The sequence below is a fragment of the Diorhabda carinulata genome, chromosome 7 (genome assembly GCF_026250575.1).
Source record: "Diorhabda carinulata isolate Delta chromosome 7, icDioCari1.1, whole genome shotgun sequence".
In the NCBI taxonomy this organism is placed as follows: domain Eukaryota; kingdom Metazoa; phylum Arthropoda; class Insecta; order Coleoptera; family Chrysomelidae; genus Diorhabda; species Diorhabda carinulata.
The window spans coordinates 18,624,544-18,652,473 of NC_079466.1; the positions used below are offsets into that span (position 1 = coordinate 18,624,544).

The following is a 27,930-nucleotide window of genomic DNA, read 5'->3' on the forward strand; positions in this document are numbered from 1 at the left end:
CTTCTTTTATATCATTCGTTAAAAATTATATCACATACGAAAACCATTTAAATGTTCCACTCATTCCTGTTTCGTACACATTTTCTTATTTCTAAAATTTCCAGAAAAAGAATATCACATCACATTAAAAAAACATCAGCAAACACAGACAATGCTCAAAGCAGAATCTTCAGATCTTTATAGGCTTTCAGGTGCAAATTGCGCTTTCTAAAGTATACAAATATGTTACTTCCATGATGGAGTAATGTTTAGATGTATGCGAGAAAGTATCAAAACTTATGTTCAATGTTACTGTACACTTGAAAACGAAATATCCAACAGTAACCACCTCTTCTATTTTCCAGAATTTTGCCACCTCCTCCTAGGCCGTCCCCTAATACTGGCTTGCGCGAGGTAGGATGTCCCAGCGTGCGAAAATTCGTCCGAAAGCTCACTGTACTTGACTCGCAAGTTCTCGCAAGTTACCCCGTATTCGCGCTCGAACTCATTCGGAGTCGAAAGCTAACAGAGGCAGGAACGACTGCATCTCGCTTGTATCGAAACAAACACCGAACTTTTTATCGTTATGACTTTACGCATTGTTAATAGCCGTTTCATATTCGTTTATGTTCAGTAACTACAATTTTATACGTATTGACATTTGACAAGTTCTTCTACATTTTTTCTAATACTGTGTAATTTAATTGTTTTCGTTAAGTGTTTTTGTTAGCAGACTGTGTTTTGGTGCCCGAGAAGACAAACTTTCGTCAAAATTAAGGGGGTGAGTACTTTTTTTATTCTATTATTCGAACTTATCAACTCAACGTCACGTGTATTTGTTTACAAACATATCATCAAACAGTATTATGTTTCCTGATGATACTTTTCAATTGTATACGTCTCGCATGGATTTTGACATTCATTTCTTCACAATTTTATTGTATTAATAACAGTTCAATTAAACGGTAATTAATGATTTATTGCGACTTATACTATAAACATATGTTTCTTAAACATGAGTAAGTTGTTGATAAATAATGATTAGACAATGAACAAATTGTAATTTTTTATTATATATAACTATACAATCGGACACAAACGATTTTTTTGTAGGAGGGATTTATAATTGCTATTTTTTTGCTACAAAGATATAGTATTTCAGTCTATTTTTGTGGGCTTAGGTTTTCCATTTAAACTTTGAGACTGACAATATTTCATCTTTCTCAACTTTTATTATCTATTTCTTTTCAATTCTTTTTCGTATTGTATTTAGTTTCAACTTGTTTTTGATGATAACATTGTTATAAAATCTTTTCTTCCTTAAATGATGTTCCAAAAAATTCCTGTTAAAATCAAAGACTAACATGATAACTGATTTCATGTTTACATTATATAACAGATATTGTTTTTTAAATATTAGATTCCTGAATGATGATAATACGAAATATGCAATTAATGTATGTTATAATTATTTTTTCAATAAACCCTTTTCAAAATAATAAATGACGTCTAGCATTAACCCACTCACTATATAAATTTTTGGAATCATTTCCTTACCAATTCCTTTTCATGAATTCTTTCGACTAAAATTGAATTGGGAAAAGTCTCTTTGTCACATAATACGAGAACGGCGGTTGTTTTTAGACCAGGAACTCGTTCATAGAAATAGCTTCAAGATTTTCGCACTCTCTCTCTCTCTCTCTCTCTCTCTTTCAAGAGTCCTGCACATTAATGAAGATAATCCTTTCAATTTATTTATTCAACCAATATGTTGGTACAAAAAATATTTGAATATAATTCAACTATCTATGCGATAGGATGAGAATACTTGTTGTGAACGACAACAACAACATATAATATTTTTGGTATTTTTTATGTAATCATTAATTGCTGCTGTTGCTTTCTACTGATAGTTCTGATTCGAAAAAGAATTATATTAACGACCCTGCTTTCTTAAATTAGAGGGTACCTTAGGCGAGTGGCAACCACCTTCAAAAATGCATATTAGTGAACCGATTCGTACTAATGGCTAATAATAGTTGATCTATGTGTGTTTCGAGGTCGCTGAATCCGAATATGAAATTTTCTTTCAATTAAATTTTAAGGAATCTTTCCAAAATCGAAATGTATCGAAAAATTTTCGATACATTGGGTCATCATTATTTGCGTTAACTCGCTACAAGGCAGCGAAAAATCAATACTTCTTTATGAAAATTTAATAAAATATTCTAAAACTATTTTGTAAATTAACAAAAGCTGCCCGAAATTTTCAAAGCGGCCGAGTGGGAAATTTAGGAATTTTTTCACTATGACTTCGCAATATTAAATTGAAAAAGTTGCGTGACTAAGATTTAATTATATATCACCACGTATACAGTATAAAAGTACATAGTTTAAAGAAGTTTTTCAGAAAATTCCAGCCCTTAATCTCTTTTAGAAAATGTACTTGTAAATATTCATAAAGTAATGTTCCTAAAAAGATTTTTATTATATTATATTATATTTTGCAGAATTTTGTCTTTGAAATAAGAAGTAGATTTGTATATTACATATTTTTAATTATATTTCAAGTATTTTGTAATGATATTTTTTGCTTTTACGAGAAATTTTGACTGTTTTAGTTTTACGTACAATGTAAGCAATTTTTCTTGATGAGATCTCGAAGACTTAACTGTTGACCTAAGTTTGTCGAAATAACAAGTAGAATACGTATTAGTAGTTGTATGGGTTTACTATACTTTTCTACCTTAATCCTAAGTGAATCCGTATTTATAGTATAAGTTATATGGTGATATTGTTATAAAACATCAGCAATTATTTACCATATATTAATTTCAAACTACAGGAGATGAATTGTAACAGTATATCCTGTAGGCGCTATTTTCTACTTCAATGTCCTGTATAATGTCCTTCGTATTTTGCGGATACTTTTAAAAATCAATAGAAGCACCAGGACGACACATAAATATACAGTCCTCAAAGAGGAGGTAGTACATTATTTATAAAAGACGGGGACACTCTACGTGACTACATCACAATGTACTTAGCCCGTTTGAAAGGGGCATTGGAGTTCTCGTCTTCCTCTAATTGCGGCAGTGAAAAAGGTAACTGATTCGATACCGTACGGATTACTAATACAATAGTGCTGTTGTAGTCGAACTGTTAATTAATTTATTCTGATTCGCAATGGAATCAAATATATAGTAGTACATTTCAATAGATTGAAATGAGCCTCAAATATAAATTATGTTTCTGTTTTCTGGTCAATAAAAGTTATTATCGGCGCACATTACTGAAAGAGCGAACATTAAAATTGAAATAAAGATCATATTTCAAATGCTCTATTTATAGGACTGGAGTTCCCCATTGAAGTGTATGGAATTTTATTTTGTCTCTTCTTTAAATGAAAGATTCAAGAACTTTTCTTACAAAATCCAATTTTGTTGGTATTTATTCTATTTCTGTTTTACAGTTAGCTTTCCATACATTTAATATTATTGACTCATACGCTTGAAATAGATCACTATAGATATAGAAGTAAATCATTCAATTTCATATACTAATCACACTAAATGCAAGAATTTATTCAATTATTGTCTAGGGAATAATATATTTATAAAACATATGATAGGATCAGGATTCAATATAGAACTAGGAAAGCCAATAAGCAGTTGGGCTTCAACTTTTTTAAACTTCAGAATTCTTCTGATGATCATTATATTTGGTCATTTAGGAGCTTTACGTTTTTTCCTTCGCCACTTCCATCGACTCAAATCGGGTCTCATTGAAAGCAGATTTTATCTTAAGAAACAAAAAAAGTCGCACGGTGCCAAATCTGGTGAGTACGGCGAGTGTTCGAAAACTGGAGTGTGCTTACTGGCCAAATACTGCTTCACAGATAGCGCCTTATGGGCAGGTGGATTGTCCTGGTGCAAAATCCACGAGTTGTTCTTCCACAAATCGAGCCGGTTTTTAGGAACTCGTTCTCGCAGTGTTGCCAAAACTGACAAATTGTAAGTCTGGTTGAGAAATTTAAGATTGATGCGTTGCTCCTGTTTTTCGTCGCACATGGTTTTCAGAACGAGAAAAAAACACGTTCGTTTCAAACGGCTACTGAACAAATACTATAATAGTGACATGTGGATAGAGGTTGCGTCCTTTTTGCAACAAAATCTTCACGTCGCATTATCTGCTATAGGTCCAGCGTCGTCAGGTATTTGTTGAGGCAACAGTGCCCCGATAAAACTCCTGTTAGTATTCTTAGAATTTTCGTAGTTAGGTTGATACATTCTGCTGATCTACTCTGGTTATAGTTTCCCAGAAGAATCTTTGACTCAGCCCCTGTAGGTTGTCCCAATAATTGGTTTTGTTCCTATCTACCTCCGTTTCTAGTGATTTTTTTATTGTTCTGATGTTGATACCACAGAAGAGTTCGGGTCCGAAGAAGGGCTTGTCTGTCCCCGCTTTAGCGAGCTTATCAGCTTTTTTATTTCCTTTTTTTTTCAAACTCGTTTCAATCCGAAACGAGTTTGATTTCGAAGATTTCTACTTGAAAAATGCTTGTCCCATGCCCAGGTTTTCAGAGTATTTGGTTCTGGGCCCGTACACTTATATTCCAGTTTCATCTGCTGTTTTTTATCCGTCCGTAAATTCTTAAAAGCTGGTCGCTGGTAAAGTATTTTAAATGAAAATTCAACATAGATTTACTAAAATTGAATTTCTGGCATTTGATATTTGAATAGAAAACAAATGCTTATTTCTTGGTTTTAATGAAATCACTATCGTCCTGCGCGATAATAAAAGTTTTAATAATTGTTCAACATCGACTTTTCTATTTATCGATTAACATTATTTATAATGTTAATCTACATTTTATCTTCCATTCCACATTAATGTTCACAGACGAGCTTTTATTTAATCATCATTCAGAGTTTAATACGGATACAACATGAATTATTTTTTTCTCAATGTTCGCATGGATTTGTTATTGAACTTCGTAGGTTTCAATCGGGATACCAGAATATACTAGAATTAATTAATTTCGAAATACTTATACCTCATCTAGTTTCAGCATTGAATGTTTAGTATAACTGGAGGTAAGTCCCATTCCCACAATATCCAATTATTCCAATTACTCTAATTGCCTGTACTAGCATTTATCAACAGCAATTATAACTCTGCGATAAGACTAAATAATGTTATATAAGTTCATTAAGTTTATTCTGTTATATTTTAATGAAAGATTCCACGTTTATTCTTAGTTCAGTTTTGTATTGTACTTCTGCAGAAATTTTAGATATTAATAGGAAAATTCAACTTCAAAATTGAGAATAATAGACATATTATAACTTATTATTATAAATTGGTATAATATTCAAAATTCGTAGAAATATTCATCAATATTTGTACTGAAAACATTTAATTAATTAATTATTGTTATAATCTACTGTTCAGTGCCGAATACTGAATAAAAATAAAAGTAAATCAATATTTTTTATATTTTATATTTGCCAGTTCTTTGAGTTTAATGTTCAAATACATTTTTGAAATACGTTTATCATTAGTTTTGTAATATTTATCTCACCTCCTTAAAGAACAATTTTATGCCACTACTTACTCGTTCAAGGGTTGCTACTTGAGTTTCGCGATAGACAAATAGATATTTATAATTGGATAATTTTTTCCATTTCGATTCAAATACCTCCAAAACATGTAATTTCAATGTATCAACTGCTTCAGGTGTAGAACAACGTTCACCTCGCATTTTATTATTAATCTGCGGAACTAGGAAGAAATTATTGGGATCCAAACAAGGCGGGTGACCCATTAATGCGATGTTTTGACTGTTGAAAACGTTTTAGTTGGAAGTGATGTATGAAAGATGAATAATGGCGATGGCGACATGTCCAGTTATTCCGAAAAAACAGGCGACCATTTGCTTCGAATTGTTTCATGTGCGAACAACTTTTGTTGGATTTGTTGTTTAAGAGTCGTGTTCATCTATGATTCGACCCGTGTTACGATCTTATAGATGCATTTTGAAGCACAGCAAATAAATTTTTTCAGCATTTTTTTGCACCAGTCGACTCGAGATTTTGTTGAGCGACTGTCAAATTATGCGGCATCCAACTCTTTTTGGCGGCCAAATGCGAAACACGGTGACTCGTGATGACGATTCATCACCAAAAGTCAAAGCGAGTTGATCGGCACACTGCTATTGGTTTAATCCATTCGAAAGTCGTAGAAAATCAACGCACTAAAATTTTCGCGATTTAATTTCATTTTTTAGTCAAGATAAAGTGCCAAATAATTTTTATATTTAGGGGTAACAAAAGAAAGGATAGGAAAGCAAGAAATCCAAACTACATTGGCGAAGTGAGGCTTATCTAAATAATTATAAGATAAAAACGTCTTGAGAAAGTCAAAAGATACAGTTATCATAACAACTCTAACTTATGTGGTTATGCATTACTGCTGTAATGCAATAGAAACTGTAAGAAAAATATTTAACACTTATCACAAAAAACTGATATACATACTGAAGCATTCTACTTCGACCAATATATATAATAATATTTATTAATTTGTTTGAAAAACTGTTTCAATACTGGAATTAGTTATCTCAACTAATGCAGGGGGCGTATATTCAAAAATACTATACATCTATCCATTTTATCTGTGTGTTTAAACATAATTTCATTGTTATCAGTTGTATTTCTTGTTAATGCTTCCTATTAAAGTGCGGAACAGGTTTTCTCAATATAGATATATATTTATTAATATGTACGAGTCCGAGGAATTATAATTATTCATGATCATGATTTTATATCATATCAATCAAGTAATAGAGATTTTCCCTACTGCTGGACTAGTACCTCGCTTCATTTCCATTCAAAAAGTTAACTTTTCTTTGACATATAATATATTCACATACCTAAATTATACAATGAAAATCAGAATTGATAAGATTAATACATTTCATCAATATAAATGAAGACTTTTCCTCCTCTTATTTGTAATATAGAGAGGATAAGTTTAAGTATTGAAATGATAGTTACCGTCTATTAAGTTTATTATAAAACTGTGCACAAATAACACCGAACAAGACATTTTTAGAAAAATTCAATCGAAAAACTTTGTATTGCTCGACTTCAACAAAAAATGGTGGAGTAATCTAGATTTTCTGCATGAGTATTTCAGACATGGGCCTCGATAACAAAAACAAATGAAACCGAATACTTATTTATAGTAAGAACAGCATCAAGAGAAAGTCATGATGATGAAAAAAAGTAAACAAACAGAAAATTGAAGATGGTCCTACACTAAGAACGACTATGTTGGGAAAACCAAGCAAGATTTAACAAATATAAGAGTTGCGGAGATCATAGTATAGTTTTAAAAAGAGAATCAGTTATACAACCGTAGATTAACTAGGCCTGTTGAGCAGCTGTACTTACCTAACGAACAATTGTAACTTATAATATACTGGAATATAATTAAGATATTTCTTAAATATGGCATAATATTAATTATTATGTAAGATCATATAATTTCATAAATAATTTAATTCATCTAAATAGGATGTAACATTCTCCTTAGGGATATAGTTCATTCATAGGAATAATCTATTCTGTCTCGAGATTGAAAACACAATTGAAATAAAATGATAATCGACAGTTATCGTTTTGCAATATTATTCTTATTGTCACGTTTTTAGTCTACCAATATAATACATGTGTTAAACCAATTCGTAATCTTTCTCAACTTCCTACAATGACTAATGAATTCATAGCGTTTTATATGTTTATTTATTATACTTGCTCATTATTTCAAAAGCAAAGATACAAAGTTGAACATTTTCTATTAAAATATTCCGCCTTTAATTCGATGATATCAAGAAGTACAGGAAATGTGTCAATAAAAAGTAATGTTTGAAAGCTGTATATGAATCTATTACGAAACAGTATGTGAAATAATTGATGAAAAAATGCGTATTATTTTCGATGTACATGTACTGTACTTTTCCAAATTTTATGATAACTAGAATAATAACTTCATTGCTATTCCTACAATTTTTATAACTAATACGAGTCGTGAAAAAAAATATGATGAATTATTTAGTTTAAAACGAAGTAGAAATATAGTAAAAAAATTGAATTATTACCTTCCGGAATGGATACCGGATTTAAATCATCTCATATTTTTTTTAAAGTTATAGTAATATTCTGTTGTTGCAGTTGTTAATTTTAGGGTAATCACTAGACTATTCACTATCACAACGCATCCTCACAATTTAACTTGTTTTGCCTGTTCAACATATTTGGTTGGTATTTGCAATGTCCCTTTTTCTCCGTTATTACACAAAGATAGTAGTTTAGTCGGCTTCTAGTATTTTCCCAATTCTTATTATGTTTAACCTATCCATATCAAATTCATAGATTTATTTATTATGTTAATTTCAAGACCGTGTCGTCCCAATATCCCGCTAACTTTTATTCCAGAGATTCAGATTGTGCGTTACTTTTGAATATTTGTATTCTATCAATGACTGGGTACTGGATAGAAAGATACAATGGAATTAGCACATTGACCGCATGACGGAAGAACGAATTGTGAAAATATCAAGGGACAAATCACCAGCAGGACAAAGAAGTCTTGGAAGACCTAGGAAAAGATGGAGTAACAACCTCCCAGGTGACTGAGCAGAGGCAATGACGTGAAGAAAAACAGACAATGATGCCTATACACAGCAGGAAGAAGAAGAAGAAGTATTCTATTAGAGTCACCTCGCAATTTTTGCATATACGTGAAATAGTACATAGAAAATTCAAAATATCTAGATATTCCCTATTCAAGAAATAATTCACAAATTATTTTTCCTGCAAATACTAGTAGAATCTATACAATACAACCTCAAAGTTATTGGATTAATTCAATTATAAATTTCGAAGAGATCTTATCTCGGAAAACAATTTTCTTTTTTCTTCCCACTGCCCTCTATATGCCTAAGTTTGTCGTATATGTACGAAAAGAACTCATATCTTGACGATCGATTTTGGAATGAAGTTTGAAAACCTCTCATCTCTTCGCAATAAATTCTCGAAATTAAAACGATGTTATTTGAAAACGGAGGAATTTCCAATCTAACTGTACAGTGTCATCCCCAAGGTATGTTCGATATACGAAGTGATTTTTAATTATGATTATAAATAGAAGTTAGTTTGTATCGAGTCATGAATCACAGAAATCTCAAATTTCAAATGGTAGGATTCAAAATATAGTATTTCAAAAATCTTTGATGCTTCCAATGACTTGTTTCTCAAGACAAAAGCAAACAATAATTTCATTTTGTAAGTTAAATTTTCGAAGCTGCTGGTGCGTTAAGATGTTGATTAAATAACGTTCAAAATTCGGGATCAAAATTTCTTGTAACAGTAAAAGCCTCAGAAACACACACAAATATAATGTAATGAATAAAGAAGCGATTACAATTCTTGACACACACACGAACGATTTTTCGTCCAATAAGACTCAAACATAAATTTGCCATACAGCGAATAACTATTTATCAAATGCCTTCTTCAATTTTAGTACTTTCACAATTTCGAAAATTAATACTACTTATGTGGCAATCCATTTACGCCGTTTATTTTCCTTCTGCTGTCAAAATATGAATATTTCCATATTTAAGTTTCTTCAACCTCTACAAATGAAAAAAATAATGAAGATTAACAAAATTCATTGAATTTTTAAATACGCAGTGTTTTGGTTATTGATCAAGAAATTGAAAATTACGTACCAGAAATTACCACAAAAAACGGAAGCGGTTCAGGCAGTTTTGTGAACATGAAAAAAGTACAGTACATAATTGGGAATATTTCTGCTGGACACTTAACTGAAAGCTAGTTCCATTTAATTTTTAAATTAAATGACCAGGGTAGTTGAAAGAAAAGAAGTTAGATTAGGTTAGGTTAGAAATTACCAAATATTTTCAAATTTCGTTGAAAATAGAATAGAGAGTTTGTAACAAATTTGTGCTGCGCCATTGGCGTGAGACCTCTGGTAACTCGGAAGCAACATCGAGTTATTAGGTATGTTATTATGAATAAAAATATGATTTGTTAATTTGAATTTAACCAGCTTTTATACACTTTTTGCAATGATTACTTAATCACCAATTTAAGATGGTTACATCAAAAAACTGGAGTCATTTTATGAAAAACATCTATCATAATTACAAGGAATAAACTTTAGCTTATTTATTGGTACTCTATTTTTTTCTATTTGTTCCAGACCAGAAAGTTCAAATCTCGATAATCTAACAAAATCTAAAAACAAAATAATTCTCCATTCTAACATTGTATGAAGGTTGCATGAAATATGAAGAAATAAACTTTCTCTCATACAATCCAAGTTTGAATCAAAAAATCTAATGTTGTTATGTATGTGTTTGGTAACAGATAGTGAAAGAAAATACAAATATATACATTATTGATTTATGGACTGGACAGAAACCATAAGAATAAATGCAGAAATCCGGAAACACCTTAAAAAATAGAACAGGTCAAGAGGGGCACAATACTTCGAAGGAGTGTTGATAAACAAATGTTAAAACAGGTATAAACCTTGAAAAACCAAGAGTTCAAGAGAGAATGGAAGATATAAAGAAAAAAATATGTAGAATGGAAAATGTGAAATGAAGAACAAATGACTGCAAGATGGAATAGTGGAATAATATGTTAAATATTCAAGAATATATAAAAATTTTAGAGAGATATTTATTTTGGATGAAGTATAAAAAATTTTGGCTAGAGATGCGAGAAACAAACTGAACGAGTTGCTAGAAAGTAATACCAAAGAGGTTTCAATAAAAAAAGAGTGATAACGCTTGAGATAGTTACCATTACGACGATAATGTATAAAAGCTATGAGCGAAATCTGGGCCTACATGTTATGTTTATTGATTATAAGCAGACTCAAAGGTAGAAATAAAATGATTATTGTTTTTGATCTATTAAGAATCCCGAAAAAAACTGTGAAGAAGTGATAAGTTAATAAGATCTAGAGCAGCCAAAATTAGGATATATCAAACAAGAGTACAACCAACAGTTACACACTAAAGTGGAATGGATTTCAACTAAGGCAGAAGAAACTGAGAAAAGAGAGTGTTTGGGGGAATAAAAACTTTGGAGAAGAAGAACTAACCAAGAACTGAAGAATCTGTGTACATACCAATGCAGGAATGTTCCGCAAAAGTATAGTAGAGAAGAATAAACGTTTTAGTTGTGGGATTGTGGCAACACTAAATATATATTCTGAGCTTTCCAATACCTACGTATGCATCATCAGGTACTGAAATTATTAAGTAGAATGTAAGAATATGTATGAAAGTATAAGAAAATTAAAAATCACTTATATTATTTAAGTGCGAATTGTCGATTTTATATCATCTAATTTTTATATTCAATGTGGTCACTATCGCACGTCAACTATTCACTTGATGTGATACATTTGATATATTACTACGTTGATATAAGTTTAGGTCAAAGTACTACTCTTATCAATTCTGTAATTATAAGTTCCGGTAGCTTCACATTCTTATCAGTTTTAGTCACCTCAATAATCGCATGATTTAGTTATTACAATTTTTAGAAAAATATGTAATTAGAAGTCGACCTGAGCTTTTACGGCCGTTGAAGTGATGGATTTAAGATTGGATGTGTTATTTTGATGCCAAGATCATATTTTCTTAACTAGCTAATGTGGGTGCTCCAACTGCATGTTCGAATGTACACGAATGCCTGCCACTTTTGAACTCACGACACAACTTTTTCAATGTGTCATTTAATACCACAAATTTCTCTAATGAATCCATCAAATCATTCTAGAGTTGCTTTGGGGTCAACTCTTTTGAACGCGAGTTATTCTATACATTCAATATATTTCAATACCAAGATTTGACTTGAATTACTACGATAGTTTCAGTCCTGTCACTTTCTATCGTGAGTTCATACGAAATTCATTCATGTAAGGACGAGCAGTTAAGTCTTCTCAACTTGAAATGGCTCACTTACTAAGAGGTAAGTAAAGTTCATTTGAAGTTGACTAGATAGGTAAATAGAATGAATGTATCTGTTTTTAATTCTTTGGTATCAACCGTTAAAAAGTTTCATGTAAGATAAACATGATATAAAAATGGATTAATTTTTGGACAATTCATCTAGGGTTTTTCCTTATGGTAGAGATTGTTTTCGGTTGACTCCAAAAGTGACACCTGAAAAGCATCCAAAATCGATGCTTTGAAATATTGAATGACAATCTTTATTATTACATATCATTTGTATTCAAAAAGTTGATTAAGAAGAGTTTTTAAGTTCTCTTATGACTGCCGAAAGTTTCAATCCAATGATTTAAAAAAATCTAATCATATTCAAGACGTTAAATTATAATACACTAGTAACTTTGTAATGGATATGTGAATTTCAAAGGTTCAACACCATGTTTATGGAATTTAAGTTTTCGATTAGTATATATTACTTATGAATGTATAATTTTATTGTATTCATCAGGTATGTAACATGTCACAATAATAAGTAAAGATAATTTCATTTGTATTGCAATGAAGCTGAAACTTTCTTAGAAATATAACAGCTTTTCCAATTTCATTTGTATTGCAATGAAACTGAAACTTTCTTAGAAATATAACAGCTTTTCCAATTTCACAATGTCTGTGGTCTTAATTTCAAATAGATCCCACCATCTTTTTAGATAACTACCCTATATAGGGAATTTATTTGTAAATAGATTAAATAAATATTTGTAAACGTATCAATACTTATGTAGTACAAAATTTATGTCTAGCCCCTTCACATTTAAAAGTAATTAATTCAGATGACCACCATTTATGTAAAAATATGTTGAATAAATATTAAGGGATCTTTCGTCTTAAACAAATTTTGGACAAAACAAATATCCATGTAATTTGAATAATCAAATCATATATTTTGAAAATATATTATGTTAATGGATTTGATTTATCAGACATGTTAAATTCGATAAAACATTGATTGTAACTTCCACTTGTTCGAATTATATTTATGACTGATAAAATTCCATGTCTTTGATTCCATTTCCTACCATTTTACAGTAAAGGGATAAACGTCCTTGTTTTTAGTAATGTTATAATCAATTTTTACCACATTTTGAGTTTATCAATCCCAATTGTTGAATGACTATTTTTAGTTTATTTCTTTTTTCTACTAAATATGTTTGCTGAACTGTTGAGATAAGATGAAATTCCCATTTTACTAACGTAGAAAGGTTGTGAGCATTGTAGGAAAAAGCTAAAGGTAGAACGCACACCTGGGCGTTGTAGACTCACACTATGGCAGTTTATACATTTTGAAACAAATATTTCGTATGGAATGTGATATTTCATTAAACACGCTTTTCCTTCAATTTGTACTTTTAACCAAACTACCTTATCGTTGGAAGATTTTTAAAGGACTGACCCACCAGTATAAGGGCGAAGTGAATACTATAAGCTCTTATTTAAATCACAGTTCCTTTATGAATTACCGCAGCTTTTAATAATAAAATATGAAGAGTTATATATAATACGTCCAGAGTTTTGAATTTTAACTGTCGCACTTGTATTCTCGAACATCCTGATCCATTTCCTAATGATATCGTACCATTTGGCACGTGAGCAGACGTTGAGTAGTCACTATTGAATCACCGTTACGATAATACGCTCGTACGCAATATGCGCGATGCGTCCCCGAGTACTGTTCCATCGTGACTTAAACTCCACAAAATGGCGAACGCCACGAACCCCTCTCCGCTCCCTTTCGTCGTTCCGTTTCGAATGTGGCGCGAAAACAAAAACCCGATACTCTTTTTGGACACCTTGTATAAATTGTTGATAAATCAATGTATTTGATTATTATTATTTCTTGATAGATATCCTAAGAAATTAGCGATTTAAAACTTTCATATTCAATAAAAAAAGATGAAGAACAAAAACGCACAACATGCGATTTTTATTTCCCTAACAATACGTTGGTTAGTGATTTATAAAAAATATCGTTTTCGACAATTTTCTTTAAAGCTACGTTGACGTTTTTCTCATATTGCAATCAATATATGTTACTTTAATCGCTTTGATATTGTTGAAAGTTTTATAAATTTCAAAAACGAGAAATAGCGGTCTCTGGCAAGATGTTGAAAATTTTATCTCGTCCAAAAAATGCTATATTTATGGAAATTATCGAGGTATCCACCTTTTGTGACTATCGACTTGGTATAACTTAAGAATATATTCTTATCGTCACGATAATTTAACATCGCATTAAGGTTATTTGTAAGCACAACCCCGGACGTCCCTATACCTAAGGGTTGATTACGTTAAGCGAGTTACTAACTGTTTGCGGGCGAGTTTCCACTCGTGCCATAGGGAATAGTTAATAGTAATAAGTACTTAGATGCATATCACAAAAACTTTGAAAAGACATTTTTCAAATCTTTATTATTGATAAGTAAACATACCAGATCTATTCATATTTATTCAGTTCAAGATATAAGTGGTTATTTTCTTGATTATTGATTTCTATATTTTTTTACATTTCTACATTTTCGCGAATAATTTTTCAGCACATTTTTAACTTAAATTCGACATATTTTCCTAACCAAAGTGTTTCATAACTCCCCAAAAATCGTACATCTGATACGTACGTTATAAAATGTTCATCGATGCAGGAATACTTGTATTTCAGTCTCACATTTTTATAACAGCATAAATTTTCGGTTCTAGTAAATATATCTGAACTGAATACTTTTTGTAGATATTTTTTCAATAAGATAAAGCGCATTGTCCTACACAAGAACACATTTTTGGAGTAGGTTTTTCGTTAATCGATACAAGTTTACATTACATGATAGTCAGATTAAGTTAAATGTCCATGAAATATATAGATCTCAAATAAACGTTGAAATAAATAAATAAATAATCATACTAGTTAGTTTCAATATCCATACATTTTCCATCTTATTGTGAGTGTGAATATTAGTTTCATCTGTTCATAAATTTGTCTTAATTTTCCCTATACTGTTTCATTTTTTGTGAAAATTTCAGACGTAAATTTCGGATCAGATCACATTCCACTAATACTTTCCAACTTGATAATGAAAGAATTCACTACTAACGATTTTAAAAGTAAGCAACAGTAGCAACAAATGAGATCCTGGTGTTGATAGACAGATTTTTACAATGTATCTGCAAATTTCAAGGTCGAGTGCCAAACTAGGTTGGTCAAATATTTTGTCACACTCCCACTAGTTAGCTAGTGAAAACCACGTTCCAAATTTTCTTTTCGATGTACTGGTATAAAGATCGATCACGCAATCGAATTTGCAAAATTATTTCGTTGCAATATTAATTTGTAACAAACATCTCAATATCGGTCAGCAATACGTAGTGTTGTGGAATACAAAAGAAAAGAAAAAACTACATTCTGCTCACAATTCGCTTTAAAATAGTCTCATGGACTGTATTATATACAACCTGTTTGCTCAGCATTGGCTGCGTTCATTATCAGATTATGAACTCATTAACTCGTAATTCGATTAGTATAATCGATCCCCTAATAAAGATGTACTGTGTGAACAGAAAAAGCATGAGTCCTTCAAAAAGCATAGTTAAGCTGTTTCATAAATGGACAATTTTTATTGGAAGGTATATACTTCTTGTAGGTGGATATTTTGAGAAAAAATTAAAATATTTTTGATGGAAATTGTTTATCTCTTGTTCCTATTTTCAGTTCGTAAATAGCAGTCGTCTGGTTTATAGAAACTTTTACCAATTAGATGTGTTTTAATTCGGTTGGGTTAAATAAAAACTATCCAGAGTAGTGATCCATCTATTTAAAAATTCAGGATTCAGTATTCAGGACCACTCGTTTCAATTTGTCCTTTTTTTAGTTAAATATAATTGATAGTTTATTAAAATGTTTTTATCCGAAATGGAAGAAATTGGTTGGCATTTTGAAAAAAAATGTAGAAAAACGTAATATTCTAAACAAGTATTTATTATAAATCCTTTCAATATTCATCGAACAAATAATTTTTCATACATTTGGGTGAGTCCGATTTATTGAGTCACTATTGATTAAGCAAATGATAAACATCAAATTTTATATCACTGGTTTGTTTTGAATGTTGGAATATTCGAATCTCTAAGAATACGGAGATTCCTTGTTGTTCAATTTTCATAACCACATAATTATGAAGGTTACTGAACATATTTATCTCTACTTCCTTCTCTTGGCACTTCTTTACAATATTTTACTATTAAGCATATTTTTGTACATTCAGTGTTCCATTTTTTATGATTGGTCTCAGAGTGACTGCCATAGAGAATTACAAAGTAGTTTTTCCACTGTTAGTATAATAATATAATAATAAAATGGAGACCATGAATAGGAAACAGAGAGGATGATCCTGATATGAGGAAAAGAATGAATTCCAAACATAAAAAAAGAGAACTAGATATTTAGTTTCTGAAGGATTACGAAAGGTTTTCAAAAATCTATTTTCAATATTTTATCATTATGAAAAAATTTCACTTATTTTCACATCCAATACTTTCCAATAAAATACATAATTTTCCACTTGAGTCTGTTTTTATAAACGTTTAATTATCTTGAGTACCCACAATCACAAAATCTTAATTGGCCAATTTGCGATATTAAAAACACAGCGGATTCAAATAACATTCGTTTAATATCGAAATTATTAAAACTTCTCTGAGTCCGCGGGTCTGAAATATATGTTCAGCTTGCTTTTTACCATTGGAAGAATCCAGTACTGAAACCAGATTATTTGTGGGTAGGTAAATTCTCTGAGGAACCATTATCGTTAATGGCTACGATCGGGCAATAAATGCTTAGCGTCCAAGACATTTATTTTCGAAAACGAGAATGAAGTTACACCAAAAGTCGTGTCACACATTTCCAATGATTTGTTAGTGAACATTATACAGGAGATTAGGCGAATTCTCTCTTATAATAAAAAAAATTGATGTTTTTGTCAAGATGATTTTATTGATGAGCTAAATGACATTTGTAATAATATTTTCTTTGACTCGTAGGTTGATAAGTTATTTTTATTTCATTCAATGTTAATGTTTCTTTTCACGCATTTTCAAAATCATACATTTTGGAATAATATTGTGATAGAAACATATAATATATATAAATAAAAGTGTTTTTCTTTCCTTCAATTGGATCAAAATAATCCACTACAGTTTTCTTTGCACATCTTATCTGTAGTTTGTTTCCTGATAGTTTTAATGTCAATTTTTCATAACTTTGGTCGTTTATTTGGGGATTACATCGTTTTATATAGACTCAGCTGCACTATTTGCAATGTTTATTTTTTTCTGTTTGTCCACGTTCTTATCTCGTACCTCGTGTTCTAAAGCTTCTTTCTCAGATGTGTCATTTAAAATTTATGATCGGTTCATGGCCCGTTGGGTGAAATATGAAGAATTTTTCACGAACTAACTGACGATTAAGTAGGATTCTTCAAAACATCCGATGATTGTATTCAGAATTCAGGGCTGTCAGATAAAGAAACGTTGACATCAGTAGGTCTATCAGTGAAACTCAAACATGTACAATTGCTATCAAACTAATTTCATATAGGTTGTGATTTCTGTTTAATAAAACTTTTGTTCGATTGTAGTTATCATAAAATGTATTATCATTACCTGATAAAAACCCTTACCACACTTTCTTCATTAAACATTGATAATGCTACTCCATTCTCGGGAATCATTATATTTATATTCAAGGCATAATCTTACGCTGTATTTTAAAGCATCGGATAGGTATTTAATCGAGGCAAAAGCGTAATTACAAAACTTCACGATATTTCATTTTTAGTTTTATTACTATATTGATTTAGATTGTTTTATATTAACTAATTTTTGGAACCGTTGGTGATATTCATACTGAACACACTATTTATACTACAACTTAACCAACACTCACAATTACACTTTCTGGCGTGAGTTTCGATAACCAAGAAATCATCTTCAGAGACTGAAGGTGAACTAAAATCTATTAACTTGACTTGACTTATCTAAAAACTAGCAAACTAGAGAGTGGGCTGTAAGGAATAGGCCCTTTAATCGGCAATACTCGAATTTTCGATCCTAGCAATTATTACAGCTAATTTTTACATACTATACCACTCTTTTCCAAATTTGGTGTTTTAACCTTAAGATTACCCAACACAGGTTTTAACGTATAATTGAATTTATAAATCAATTTAAAACCACACTCCATTAAAAACCAATCCCTTTGTATAAACAGAATTGAAAGGTATCAGAGGAAATTAATTTTTCTTGTTTTTCAATTTTTTTTAGAAGAAGGTGGTTTCGCACATATGTTTCTTAAACTTATGACGGTTGATTAATTATTTACAATTATAACTGTTGAGTACAGCTGCATCCTCAATAAAAGTCCTTTCCTTATTATACCTTGATATCTAAGTGGAAAGTGAATTAAACGATATATCAGAAAAATGGAGACTGGATACAATGAAAAGAATGTGCCGGGATGTACCTACACGTAACGGTGTTTTTCCTAAATTTGTCAAATTCTAGTCTATTACTAGACTTAATTACTAAAGCATCTAAAAATGGTAGCTGTCCTTTATTTTCCAAAATGAAATTTGCGTTTGCCGTTTTTGTATTGAATATAGCGAAAATATCATCCACATACCTGTACCATACCCTGGGAAAATACGAAAGTGACTAATTTGTTGTAATTGCCTATAGCTGTTCCTTTGTTTTGCTCGTAGAATTCGTTTTTGTGCTAGAAATAGTTTTGGTCCATCCATATTTTCGTTAATCATTACATACATATTTTTTTACACGTCAGCTTCCAAATTAGTAGATTTCAGTAAGTCCTCAAGGTACTCCAAGGTCTGCTGGATAAACATTGCTCAAACATGATCAATTCATATCAATATACAATTAAAATAATTCAAGAATAACGTATTCTCTTGTTTTTATAGTGCTATTAATTGTGCCTGTTTTGAATTGATCACATTTTTAGTGTGAGTTCATATTTTTTGTTTGAATATAGAATATTGAATATCTCCAAGAGTTGATGGAAAGAAATATACGTTTGTGGGGTTCGTTAATTATACAACAGTTTCACAAGAACCCCTAATATTCTGGAGTATGAGTCAAGTATCTGCTTCCTTATTAAATTGCCTTCAGGTTATTTAGATCATTGTCTCGACAGGTAGAGTTAACTTCGCCGCAGAGTTGGAAACCACTCCCAACTACTTTTTATCATTTAATATGATCGCAATTAGTTCACTTCGCAAAAATTTCGTCATAAAATAACTCTTTGTGGGGTTGTAACTCGAGTAAATCACTAGAAAATTTGCCAACTCTTCTGAATTCATGTCTTACCGTCTTACTGCCCTTATATAAAGATTTTGTTTAATTTATAGAGTCAGCCAAGTTCATATATCTTTCGGGATCTTTGAAAATTGAATATGGCCCTTACAAATTATATCGTAGATCGCAATAAATATAGTACATGTTTGTCTTAACACCAAGTTTCCATTCCTTTTTATTATTTATTTAACTGTAGATATAGGAATCTTGAATAAGGGAAAACAACCAGATGTCAATGTAGGGTGGGTAATAAAATATGACCCAACCGAAATTATTATCAAAAGTGGATCCACGTTCGAAAAATAGAAAAATATTGCCCGATCATTGATATTGTTCTTGGTATCGCATTAATCAAAATGACCTAGCGCATTCGTCAGGCAACGTCTATTTCGATTTTACGTAAAAAAATTCTTTATGAAGGAAATTTTAAATAAGATAATATTTTTTTCCTGGTATTATATAGATTTAGTGGTTCAGGAAATAATTGTTTCTTAATTTTATAGGTTCAAGTATTCCATTATTTTCTATTAACCTGCGAGAGAGCCAAAAGCGAATAACAATCAATTTTCGAAGTCCCCGTTAAACTATCATGGTTCACATTTTTATTTTATTGATACTCAAAAAATAATTCTAATATTAAAGTTTAATAAGAACGGCCTTTTAAAATATTTACTACACTTTTAATCAAAAAATTCATAAAGAATATAGTGATAATTTAATTTTTCATATAAGTCACAGTTAGCGACTCCAGCATATTCAAATGCAGATCCAGAAATAATATTTTTTAATAATGAAAGTCAAAAACTCGGCACGTCATAACACTGTCATTTATATTACGATCTTTTTAATTTTAAAAATCTTTAAGACGAAAATTAAATTTCGAATCAGGATATTAAGGATATAAATCAAGTCTTCTGTCACTGTTTATATATCAATAATTCTTACTAAGAACATGGTGATTTTCCTATAAGATTTAATATTATCAATTAAATATTATTAGATGGTTGATATAAAATAACTGCAACAAACATTAGTGTTATTATTATTTTATTGGAGATTTCCTTGTTAGGATAGTTTCAATTGATAGGGGCTCGTGGTCAAGCATTGGTAAAGGATTGGGGTACTTTTTACTGTCCTATGATTTTATCATTCTTAGAAGTTGATACAATTATCATGTTGTAATGGGCATACAAGGATATTCTACAAAACATTAGCAGGCAAGGTTAAGGGTGATTTTTCAATGAACCGATTTCTTCAAAAAGTTTCTCAATCCTCCAAACTATAGTTGTACTTCAATCTAATAGATTATGACGATCTAAAAATATATACGCCGTGTAGTAATCTAATCCCAGATAGGCAATCTGAAGAACTTTTATTCCATAGATTTTTGTAAATCTAACAAAAATCGAAATATTAGTCAATATATAAACTGGGCCACGGTCGCGTTACACATGAGAGAAGAAACCTATCGATGAGTAGATTTATTCATATTCAATTCCAAAATAAATCACGAGCCTATACCACAAAAATGAGGTACCAATTGATGGAAGGTTTTTGTCTACCCATAAATTCGGCTGCTTATTTTGAAAAACTTACTTGGTTGTTGAGCTTATTCTGAGAAAAACGACGAGAACCCACATCAAATGAAAGAACTTAACTAAATTCTTCCTCGAGGGATCATGTATTATTCTCTTCCTCTATGGAATATCATCTAAACTAGAAGGTGGCAGTGAAATTTCAGAACTATGGGATTGAACGAATAGTTGCGTCAAGGATAGGTTGAAAGATTGTTTAAATTTTACTGAACAGCTGAATAGCAGAGGATGATTTTTCTATTCATGTTATATCATAGGCATTCCAAAAAGAAACGGAGTTTTCTCAATCTCAATTCATAAACGAAGATTCTCCCCATATGATTTACACCTTGTGAGAAGCCCATGCTTTGTGTTAATTTAATGATAGAGGATTTATACCGAACAAGGTTCTACATTTCATGTGAAGTACTGGTATACTTTAACCTCCCGACTAGAATTATTTGTGAGGACTTGATAAGAACTTATCGGGTAATTCTGCAGCCTAGTAAGGTCAAGATAATCTGACAAGGACCTGATGAGGACGTTACGTGGATCAGTAATAAGGTCTTGATCAGGTTTAACTTATATGCCGATGAAACAACAGAAGCGATATTGTATATTATGATGTTAACTATACCCAGAAATTTCCATTAACGCAAATATTTAGATCTGGTTTAGATTGACATCAACTTGCTTTGTATTATTGACGAACTGCGTCTCTTGGAGTAGTTTACGCTTTAGTTTGATATCCTATTTAATAGCCAAATGAATGAGCAATTTCTAAAAGTGAATTCAGAGTACTGTTGAATTTTTCTGAGAGGTTTCTTATTTGGACTTGATCTGGTAAACCTCATGGAAAATTAATTTATTTTTATTAGGATCAGGTTTGACTCAGTAAGGTTAACCTTGTCCTAACCTAGTAAGGTCATTATGATGTTTCAAGAAAATGAGGAAAAAATTCTAGTCGGGCTGTTTAAACATGATCTTATTCATTGTTTACGCTTGTTTACACCTTTAAATATTGTATACAATAACATTATGAGGGAAAACCTCACACGATATAAAAAATGGATTTATTTATAAAATCAGCATACGAAAATACGTAAAAATCATTTAAAATACTTTCGTTTATTTTTTCATATAGACCAGTGTTCACATTTTGTAAACATTTAAAAATAATTTCTTTGCAACTTGAGATATTAATTAAAATTTTTGAAAATTCTAATTCCCCATGTTCTGTATTCTAGAATTGGGCAATTATAGGAAAATGAAAACGCTAAAAATTATGTCTTGAAAATAAATAGTCATCCATAAAATTTGGTAATGGTCGGAGTCCTTCATTCGACTGCATTAAGAAGATAAATAACTCCGCAACTTGCTCGCATCCCATCGGAATAATAACCGACCCTATGGTTTTTATTTTGAATTTTCCTCGGAAATATAAAGCAGTAAATAACGGTTGAGATATAAACGGATAACAGCATGCATGATTCCGTCCAGCACAAATATAAAAACAACAAGAGAGGCTGAAGTGGCCGGACTTGATCTTATTACACTTTCCTTTTCAATTTTGTTCCTCTATTTGAGCGTAAAAAACAAATATGTTTTTGTAGACTCCATTACAGTCAGACGCGGTTGCTAGAGCCACTTTCAGGTTAAATCCCTTTGAGTGTACGTAAATTCAATTTGAAACTGGATATTCGAAAATTCACTTTAGAGTCCACATATTTTGCTGATTGTGAGTATACATATCAGATCATTCAATCCGTAGTTCAAAAGGTGGACATTAAACTTGGAATAATATAAATCCTTCTAACGATACTCATATCTTAACATCGGTAACAAACAACATTCCGTGAAACACCGCTCAATATAATGTGTTTTCTCTAAAATAATTTGGAATATTTGTGTGCATACTCATTCAATATTAAAAATAAAATTTTTTAGTTTTTTCTAAATTTACAATCGCACTTGTGTTAGAGGCGGATTTGAAATAAAGTGTCATTCAGAAAAATGTGTTTTCGAGAAAAAAACTTTGGAAAACTGAAGCTAAACTATGATGTATAAATTAGTTTTCTTTTTCTGGTACTTCAAAGTTGAAAAACTATGTGAAGGGATGATTTCCGCGCCCTTCATATAAATATCAAATTTTTCATAACATACTAAAATTTTAACGAAATCGGAGGGGTCTAACCTAATCTAGATAATTACCATTATTTATTTACGCAACTGTATCGTTGGCCAACGATTTGTGATGAAATATACCCGAAAAAAAGTCAACAGCTTTCATCTGCATTATGAAAACGCACTGTATCACAAATCTGTATCTGTTTATGTCCGCCTTCCTCACCAAATGTAGTATGATGCGACTTCTGGTTGTCCTTCAAAACAATAAATATGTTAAATATTTTGAAACCTTTTAAGGCAATTAGAAGGCCGAAAATAGCAAATGAAAGTTATGCCGTAAAAGCCTTCCAAAAACGATTCATGTTATGGAAAGAATGTTGGGATAAGTGTATTGATAGCCAAGGTAAGTAGCATGTAGAAATATTAAAATAGGCAATAAATGATGTGAATAGGATAAACTTTATAATGCACCAGACTTTTTCACCACTATCTTATTTGTTAATCAATTTTTCTGCTATCAATTTGTCAATGATCTGATATTCATAACAATGTCGTCTCAAATTAAGAAAATTGTCTCACTATAATTTCGATCTCTATACAAAGTTTTCTTGTCTCTTCTTGGTATATATCACTAACTCTAGAAAATTTTTTTCAACAATTGGAAAACGACGATGTTACGATGAGATTAAATACAGAAGAAGTTGTGATGATAGTGGATTGGTTTGTGTCTATTTGTGAAGCTTTAAATCTATATACAAGAAGAGAAGACGGTCAAGTACTTCAATTATTTAAAAGTAAACTTTGGAAAATCTGAGAAAGGGCGAATAGCAGACGGTATATTAAAGAAAAATCAAGTCCGTGGACTGATTCGAGCAAAAATTCGACAGAAAATAAAAGTGAATACCTTTATGTCGATTATGGGAGCAGTTAAGAATTATGCAATAAAAGCAGCACAATAACAAAAGAAAAGTGGAAAATAATCTTTAAATTTCAAAGGTAAAAATTCTTGGTATGAACATGAGTTTAAAAAATAAAACTCTCAACAGGACAATTAAATAAGGAGGAGAAAACCATCGAGAATGTATATATAGTCCGTATGGAAATGAAGAACTAGAAGTGAAAATGAAGTAGTGTGGCAAAAAATCAGTAGATTTACAACCCACGACAAATTACGAGAACAAAAAGAAGAATAATGATTCACTTTAATGAATAAATTAAAGTGCAATATGTTAGCTATAATCTGTAAGAATTTAATGCCTTAATTATGATGATACAAATATTTGAAAAACACTTCAAGTGAAAAATTAAATCACAGTGTCTTTTTTAATAATTGACTCGCAACGAAAAGTTATAAAAAACTAGAATATTTGTAGATATAACTCCAGTTTATGCCCGTTTATGCAAAAAATGCGTAATTTGTAACAATTAACTTTGCCACATTCTTAAAACTTTTTATTTTCAAGCAAAAGTTGAATATAATTTCATTTAGAGTGCAAAGAAGTGTTCTCGACCACTCCCTATTAATATTCCAAATAGGGTGGCTACCCTTAGCATGTAATTCTGCTTTTATTTTCAACATAACTGATGTTTCCCTCGAGGTAAAAATTGATTTGTTGCGGTGACTCTGTGCAGAAATTGTACTTGTATTTGTGATGAGTAGGACCTACAACACCGGTTGTAAATCTCTTTCTGATTGGTTTTCGAATAGTTTCGGACTTTTGATATTAATATGTTTTCACATTGAGTAACATAAATATAGCTACAATAAAAAATTTTTCCTTGATTGTTATTGGATACTACAAAGTATATGATCCGGATAGGAAAAAATGGAAAAGAATACCTTGAATCTCCATTTCTATTGCAATAATGTTGATATTTATTATCTTGCAGGGTATTATACAAACTTTCATATTAAATAATGATTCCTTTGCCGGATAATTCAGTGTTATAAATGTGAGAATCATCGATACTTGTGACAGCTAGTCATTGAATAAAGTAAAAGTGAATTTGTGATAGTGATAACACTTCAAAAAGAATACAAAGAAAGCTATAAATTATAATTTATTGACGGAAAAAGTATATTCTTAAAATTCTTAGTAATTCTCTACAAAATTATATACATATGCACTGGAAATAAAATTGTTAGACTCCTAAACTATAAATCAATGTGAGGATCCGTTAACACTCTTACATCCATCAAGAAAATGCGTCTTTTAACTATCATGTATATTAAGATCGATTTTGAGCTCTTCTGTCATTTTCGTTATTAAAAATGGCCCAAATATATTTTGTAATTTTTCAATGGATAGAAACATTGATAATCTTTTATTACAAATTCTTCTAATATCACTACAACCATCTTTTTTTTTTAAATTTTCGAATTCTAATCACCGATGGAATAAAAAATGAAATCAATTCTTGAAATTGCATTGAAGATTTAATTTTAAATTAAAAGTACAATAACCGAAGAGAGCATCTTGAAGAGGATAGAATAAATTGGGATAATAGATGTACTTCTTCAACATATCGGCACTTGGTTTTTATCTAAACTCAAAAAGATGGAAAACTCTCTAGTATTGTACTAGGAAAAACACTGGATTCTTTCAAGCTCAAGACATTTGGCAAATTAAATATTAATAAGTTGTGGAATGCCATTTTGTTTGAAGAAACTAATTTCATGATAAATTCTTGGATTTGTGACTCACAATCAATAGTAAAATGAATTAAAAAACTAATTTACTGAAGAAGGATACCATGAACAATGGTTTTGAAAAACAAGCTTTTTCCCGCAATAGCTAGTGAGTCATTCTTAACTGAATCCTGTCGAAGTATGGTAAAATTCTTAGAGTATCTCTAACACTGAGAAAAAAGTTCATAAATACTCTGAAAACCATCAATCCATGATTACGGCGGTGCATCATGAAGACAACGTTGTTAAAATCAGTTCATATACCCATGATGGTTTATGTACAAATATCTCTCTTATCAATATTTATATGTAAATATATAATATATTCTATGAAAATTCGGCGAACTAATAATATTATGTGCAGCGTACCCGTCCCATTTGTCAACCATTCATTTAAACGATTCTAATGATGGATAGCCTTTGAATGGAAATATTTCTATCTTTCTATATTCAATAGTGTACAGTACTTATTCTTGTTCAACTGTTAGATCCTTTTGATATAGTTATTGTTAAGAAATCATCATCATCATCATCTATCAGCCATCTTCCATCCACTGCTGGATATAGGCCTCCTCTAGTTTAAACCATCTATCTCTATCTTGAGCTGTATGTATCCAATTTCCTACAATTTTCTTTACATCGTCACTCCATCTTGTTGGCGGCCTGCCTCTACTTCTCTTATCCATTCTTGGCCTCCACTCCAATATTCTTTTCGTCCATCTATTATCCGTCATTCGGGCTATATGGCCTGCCCATTTCCATTTCTTTTGGGCTATGATTTCAATAATGTCCTTAACGTTTGTTCTTCTTCTTATGTTCTCATTTGTAATTCTATCCCTTCTCGTAATTCCCAACATTGCCCTTTCCATTGCCCGTTGCGCCACTCTCATCTTTCCTGCAGTTTGTCTCGAGAGGGTAAGCGTCTTTGCCCCATAGGACATCACAGGTATAACACACTGCTCATATACTTTTCTCTTTAGGCTTATTGGTAAGTCTGATTTCAAGGTACTACTCAACTTGCCAAAAGCTATCCATCCTAACTGTATTCGACGCTTTATCTCACACGTTTGGTTATCTCTTCCTATCCTCACTTCATGGCCTAGATATTTATAGTCATATACTTGCGCTATCTCACCTCCATCGATAATTATGTTATCATTTGTTACCAGATTTGTCATAAATTTGGTTTTGTCTAGATTTATTTCTAGGCCAACATTAATTGTGGTTCTTTTCAAATCCGTGGCCATCTGCCGAGCGTCTTGCATATTGTCGGTGATTATGACGATATCGTCTGCGAAACGCAGGTGGTTTAGATACTCACCGTCGATATTTATACCTTTCCCTTCCCAGTTTAATTTTTTGAAAGAGTATTCCAACACACATGTGAAGAGTTTAGGAGAGATAGTGTCTCCTTGTCTAATCCCGCGTCCTACATGTATCTTATTTGTTGGTTCGTGTGGAGATTTACATTTAGAGTTGCGTTTTCATATATATGTGTTTAATGAGCTTTGCGTATCTGTTAAGAAATATGGTAAGAAAAATGACTTTTTTGGAAGATATCAACAATGTATTTCATTCTATATATTTCAATCCCCTTCCATTTATTTTTATACAGCTTTTCTTATATTTGGTTTATTATTTTTTTCTACTAAACTGATTTTATCTTTCCATATATGTTTTCAAAATATCCACTTCTCTTCTCGATGTACTTTCTTTATACTCTAAACTACTCATTTCCATTGTTGGGATTTCCGTCTTCCCTTCAAATTGAATTTTTGAACAAAGTTTTCGGCAATAATCGGAATATAATAGGATTAATCATTCGGAAAATAAAGGACATCAGATAATATTTTACATAAAGGTAAAATATTTTTTTAAATACGGCTCTCTGCTATGAATCCAATCAGTTATACACACTGTATTCTACATCCTCTCTAACTGGTTGTACTTTATGAAACACTTTTTAGAACGAAACATAAATGTCTACATTCATAGAGAGACTCCTAAATGCTCTTTGTCTAAACTATACATAACATTTCCATTGAAACAAACATACCTGCCTTTATTATATAAAAGCAAATATAAGT

General features: G+C 31.0%; 1 protein-coding gene across 3 annotated transcripts in view; it reads left to right on the forward strand.

Annotated features, from left to right (window-relative positions):
- The first annotated feature begins 340 nt into the window (after positions 1-340).
- Positions 341-27,930, forward strand: part of LOC130896424 (LIM domain only protein 3-like) — a 162,362-nt gene continuing 134,772 nt past the window's right edge. For all 3 annotated transcript variants that reach the window (XM_057804489.1, XM_057804490.1, XM_057804491.1), the window contains exon 1: positions 341-760. The gene's annotated coding sequence lies outside the window, so the exon portion shown is untranslated. The remainder of the gene's footprint in view (positions 761-27,930) is intronic.